The sequence below is a fragment of the Psittacula echo genome (assembly GCF_963264785.1).
Source record: "Psittacula echo genome assembly, chromosome: 4".
In the NCBI taxonomy this organism is placed as follows: Eukaryota; Metazoa; Chordata; class Aves; order Psittaciformes; family Psittacidae; genus Psittacula; species Psittacula echo.
Genome location: NC_137738.1, coordinates 111,423,708 through 111,429,707, shown reverse-complemented (window position 1 = coordinate 111,429,707; position 6,000 = coordinate 111,423,708). Strand labels below are relative to the sequence as shown.

The following is a 6,000-nucleotide window of genomic DNA, read 5'->3' as shown; positions in this document are numbered from 1 at the left end:
AGCATAAGAAGGTACGTCTTTATTTTCTAAAGCTGTCTAGGAAAGGTACAACGGATGTAAAGAGGGTGCAGCAGTGGTGGTGATGATCACTGATGTTAAAGCCAACAGTTACGAAGTAACAGCAATATTAAACTAGTATGTATTTCTGGTAGTGCCGCATTTTCTACTCTCTAAGCTCATTGTATAAGACAGTTATCTCTTGCTGGGTAAGACGAGATCAGATTTCATTGCAATTTCACATGCAAAGCAGCAAATGGAGCTATTTCAGCTTACGTCAGTGTCTCCCAGACCATCATACACATGTGAGTGGCAGTCAGCCAGCCAGACTAAGTAGCCTTCAGTCCACACAGGAGCATGTTAAGCTGTGCTTTCAATAAGCTTTGCAATGAAAAGTTTGGTGCTGCATGAGCTGTGAGCCACAGACATTGTAAAAACAGCCAGGAATATCCTGATGCAAAAAGCTTGGGATGTACAGCAGCAGTTTTCCCTCTCCAGTTGTTGTGGTTTTAGGGCGTTCACATGAATCAACAATAGCAACAACAACAAAAACACCCAAACCTCCATCTGGGCATGAAATGACCACTTGCAAACAGGGCTGGAATGTTCTGACTATTGGAAAACAGCTGTCCTCATGCTGTAAATAAAAGGGATTTGAAGGTACTCCCTGTGCCCTCAATAAATGGTGATGTTGCACAACTAGGGCTGCAAGATGTGCAGGCTGAGGCTGTGATTATCTCAGGGAAGTGTCCTGGGCTGATCTCTGCCGTGTTCACGCTTTTCCATGTGGGTTGTGGATGAGGTTTCTTGGCTTTGTAGCATCAGGCCTTCTGGGCCTTGCTGATAGGCAAGTGAGAGGGAAGTAATTGCATGGTTAGGCATCTTCAGATCCTTATTTGTGCCCCATGCCATTACTCAATATTTCACACTCTGAAACATGGGGCCCATTGGTTCATCCAGATGTGTGGTGTCCTGAGAAAGTGAAATTAAGCAGTGAAAGCAGGAAAAAAAGCAGCCAGAAATTCCCATTGGCAAATGTAATGAAATCCTCCAACCTACTTCTCTGAAGTGTTCCTTTCTGCAGTGTCCTAAGGTCTGCAGAGCTAACATCTGACTTGAGCTCCATAACCCCACAGGAAGATAACTGTGTGCTGGCTAGACAGCAGCTCCTACAAATAGCTGTGATCCAGGAGGTTCCATGTCTGGGTCCAAAAGCCGTGACAGCCAAGTGCTCAAGTCCATGGCAATGCGAGGTGGGAGAGTGGTCCCACTGGAAATGGCAGCCGAGGTGTGTGATACCAGCAGCAATACACTGGTGTGACTACCTGGGTCAGTCTCGCAGCTGGAGGCAAAGCAGTAGCAAAAGAGCCTTGAAGTGACACAGAGACCGCACAGTTCAACCTGTGAGCACAACATCCACAGATCTGAAACCACAGCCTCTACAGCGGGATGTACAACAGCTTGCTTGCTGATGGGTCTGTGCTTTGAATGTGCCAAACCTGGTTATCTTTTGGGATCAACCTTCCACAGCCTGTGGTAAAGATGCTAGTGCATATCTTTAGCCTGATGCAGCTTTTTGGCATGCTGCAAACTGAGTCTGACGGGAGCAATGAAATAGGATACTGCAACCACAATATGCAGCCTCCTCAAGACAGTGTCTGGAACAAAGCAAATAATGTCCTTAATGCGGGGTTGTATGGGGAACAAAGTGTCTCCACAATTCTCTTGTACTTTCTTCCTGGTATTTGTTTATCTCATGTGTGTATGCATATATTTCTTCTGCATCTACAATTCATTCCTTCTCTGCAAACAGCCCAGCCTGCTGCACCGGCGACTGGCAAGGGGTCGGTATAGATGTCAGCAGCTTGCTCTTTCTATTAGTACATTAGTGACAAGAGAGAAGCTTAAGACAGGAGCCTGCTATCTGACAAATGAGTGTCCCAAGCCAACGGGTGAACACGGGTCAGGTCCGACACATCTCTCAAGGAAGCAGTCATAGAATCCCTGTGACTCCCAAGCACCTGATCTCAGTGACAGTCCAAAGTCTGAGAAACAAGTTGTACCCAACAAACGTCTGTCAACACCCGCTACCGAGGAGCAAAAAGCCATCTCCAGCCCAGCTGGGGTGATACCAGTCTGCCTGGTGTTAGCACAGGGGCAGGTACAGAAATGAGTTAGCAAGATGCAAGCCAGGGTGTGAACCCGCGGATTTCCACATATGTGCACTTACGTGGCCCATACCCATATACTCACATGTCTCTGGTCATCAACACAAATGTAATTATTGCTGTTAATTAATCAGAGCCTCCCTGTCTTGTGATACCTTTTGTTGACTAACACAGGACTATGGCTGAGGATTTAAGAGCATTGAAGGTACAATTAGGTATAAGGCTGTTCTGCTTACTTGGGACCTAACTTGTCTGTTTTAGCATCTTCTGTAGCCTGATGGAGAATTACAGCCTAAAATGTAAGTCTGAATAACAAGTTACCAGGGAGGGACTGCTGAGTATGACCCCTGGTTAGAGTCTCTGAGCAAGATCATGGCCACATGGCACAGCTTCCCCACCACTGCACTATGGGGTGGCAGCCACCAAAACCCATGGAGGAGCTGCTGCCTCCACAGAGCCTGGCTGCTGCGGCTCACTGCTGACACGGAGGGAGCCCACAAGGCCTCCATGGCCCTAAGGAGGCCCTGCTCCCCCACCGGGGCCACCGCTGAGGCACACTTGTGGCACCCGTTACACCCTGGTGTTGCAGGACCTTGGCTGTGGGGCACTTGTGGGGACCCTCAAATGGCAGCAGCTTGTCCATGGGGCCTCTCAAATAGCGATGATTTGGCCATGGGGCACTTGTGCGGCCCCTCAAATGGCGGCGCCCGGGCCGCGAGGCACTGCGGAGCCCCTCGCCCCCTGGGACGGCGGCGGGTTCGGCGGGTCCCGTCCCCCCCTCACCCCTGCAGCATCCCTGGGGGGGGGCCCAGCACCAACAGCTGGAGCCGGTCCCGCACAGACTGAACCACCAGCCTAGCGCGCCCGACCCTGGGCAGCCCCTTCCGCCGGCCGCCGCGGCGGCTCCTCCCCCGAGCGGCGGGGAGAGGCGGTGCCTCGGCCCCTCCCGCCGCCGCCGCTGCTGTTGCCGCCGCCGCCTGGGCCCTTCCTGCGCCGCCTTGCCCTGCGCGGCGGGGAGCGACGTGTCGCCGCGGAGGCGCCGCGCTAGGCCGCCCGGCGCCGCAGGTAGGCAGCGGGGAGCTGCCCGGCGCTAGGCCGCGGCGCAGGTGCCTCCGCTCGTGGTCTCGGGGCTCTCCCAGGGAGCGGCCGGGAAAGTTGAGTTTCCCCGGGTGCCCTTTGTCTTTGGGGGCCGGGCCCTCCGCGGGACGAGGGCAGGGGGCGGCCTGGGCCGTGTGGAGGAGGGGAGGGCGTGAGGGAAGCGGCGCCAGCTTCGAGGCGCGGGGGGTGCCGCCCGGTTCTCCCGTCTCTCCGCGAATTTAGGTTGTGTATTTCCATGGTAACCCCCCGGTGGGAAGCGGGCGGTGTCTGGAAGCGGTGCCCGTGCCTGGCAGGGAGGCACTGAGCGTGTGTGGCAGTGTCAGTGCTGGGCCGCCCCGAGCACGGCCATCGCGGGCCTCCCTCATGTGGGCTCTCTCTCGCAGGTCGCCAACACGCCATCCCCAAGCTCTGGGACCATCGGGCAGTTTTCCGTAGGATGCGACGGGGAGAGATATGACGACGGCCTCCCTGAGATCCTGCCGGCGTGTTCTCGCTAAGGTGCGGCCAGCTCCTCCTCAGGCACGGCTGTTGTAAGCGGTTGGTGCGGGGAAGTGATGTTTGGAGCAAGTGTTGGGGGTTTAAATCTGTAATGCTGGCACCCATGTTAATGGCAACCGGGATGGACTCGGATGTGGGGTGCTAAAGGATTTGTTGGTTCCAAAAGCCATTTAGGCTCACAGTAGTTCCTGGGTTTATAGACAATCCTAAATTTGTGCTCATAGACAAGCATCATTTCTTGGCTTTACTTACTGTAATTTTTCAAACACAGTATATACTATTGAGAGAAATACCCATATGTGTTGGTAAAATACTGACCTCCTGCACTCTCAACAAAACATTAGCTTTCTCTTTGACTGTCCAGTTTTGGCCTTAGTGTTGCATTGATTCTCTTTTCCTTCTCTCGTTTTCTTCTATTCTTTAAATAGTTAGTATTTCTGTTACAGAACATCATAGAATCATAGAATGGTTTGGGTTGGAAAAGTTCTTAAATCATCTAGTTCCAACTTCCCTCCCTTGGGCAGGTATACTTCCCACTAGACCAGGTTGCTCGATGCTTTGTCCAGCCTTTCCTTGTGATCCTAAACATGTGAAGTGATCCCAAAAGTGTAAAGTACCTATTTATAGTACATAAAAATATTATTTGACAACAGATTTGCACGTGTGGTGGTTCTGAGTGTTTTCAAGTGCAGGTGTTATATTGAGTTTACTGTCCTACTGTACCCTATCTGATGGAGTCTTGAGTGAGAGGAAGGCCTACAGACTTCTGCACAGCTGTGGCCCTCTGTAGCCACAGCTGCTTTGCAGGCCTGTAAAAGAATGCTCTTACTAAAAAAACCTGACTGCAGTGCATTAATTGTTGTAGAGGCTGCAGTAATTACTACTTTAGTATGAGAGCCAGCGTGACTCTTTGCCAAACTGCGCATAGACAAAAGCTATAGTTCCCTTGAAATCCTCTGGGCAAAGGATGGTGCTTCTGTTGGGTAGGAAAACAACGTCTAAAATGAATTAATTGACAGGAGATCTACAGTTGTCTAAGCCAAAGCTGCTGTGCATCATGTGGGCAGCCTTGCCAGTGAGGTCTGAAGGCTGCGCTCTAGGAAGTGGCTCTAACTCTTCCATCCCATTTGACGTCCCTGTGCCTTCAGTACTGCCTTCTCTGTAGTAGGAGTCTGGTGCATGTGTGGAGAAATTTTGCCTCTGTGTTGACAGCACAAACTTCACAGGAGGAGAAGGGGATGTGCATTTCAGAGGTTGAATGGGAATATTGTTTGCCTGAGGAGCGTCAGGAGCCATTAGAGAGAGTGGAGAAAGCAGACCACAGACTTGCTCCTTGGCAGTTTGAGCAGGAAGAAGTTGGGAAATGGAATCATGTAGGTATTGTTTCTTCTTTTGGGGCAGCAACTCCATGTAAAAAGCCACTTCTGCTTTTCTTCTTCAGATGTTTGGGGAAATGAGAAGCTGAAAGTTTCTTAAGAAGAGGAGTGAAGGGCCACAGACATCTTACTCTCATTCCAGTTGGGAGGCTCAGTTTCCTTTTGGTTTATTTTTTTATTCTATTACACGTTTATTTTCTTATTCCTCATTTTACGAATGTAGTGTGAGAAAAGAAAGGGTGAGCCTGCATGACTGTTCTACATACGTATTTCTGTGGTCTTGTATGATTAAGTCCAAAGAAATCTTTACAAGCACATCTGATAATTGTCTTCCCCATGTTTTTAACTTTTTGCACACACTCCACCTAGGAACTAGGTTTTAAAAAAAGATCTGAGTATTCTTCCAAAGGTAAGGAATCCTTAATGTATTTCCCTTGTAGTCAAAAATGGTGGATTCATTTACAGGTCAGATGTTCCAAAATACTCATATCTGGATAGAGAAAAAACTAGGATATTTCAACTATTAATCTGGTTCTTAAGACAAAAAAAGCCACTTTGAAGGTGTGTGTGTGTTTGAGGTAGAGTATTACAGTTGGAGTAGCATGTCTGGTGCTTTGCAATATGGCATCAGTTTTACACAGTTACAGTAAGCAGTGGTGTAAGATCTTCCTTTTATTTGCCGGCATTCAAGGCAGGGGGGTTGGAACCAGATGATTTTAAGGTCCTTTCCAACCCTTAATATTCTATGATCCTAAATGTAGCTTAACTGTACTGGTTTTCATGTTTATAGAAATATTCTTATTGTAAATAGAAGCTATCTGAGGGATGAAAAGGAAGTGATGTGAGTACAGGTGATCTGTTTG

General features: G+C 49.5%; 1 protein-coding gene across 6 annotated transcripts in view; it reads left to right on the top strand.

Moving 5' to 3' along the window:
- The first annotated feature begins 3,131 nt into the window (after positions 1-3,131).
- The window catches only part of VPS54 (VPS54 subunit of GARP complex), a 55,132-nt gene continuing 52,263 nt past the window's right edge, over positions 3,132-6,000 (top strand). For 5 of the 6 annotated variants that reach the window (XR_013956575.1, XR_013956576.1, XR_013956577.1 and 2 more), the window contains exons 1-2: positions 3,132-3,230; positions 3,647-3,761. The gene's annotated coding sequence lies outside the window, so the exon portion shown is untranslated. Of the gene's footprint in view, positions 3,231-3,646; positions 3,801-6,000 lie in introns of all 6 variants that reach the window. The other variant, XM_080615214.1, reaches the window with a different exon arrangement.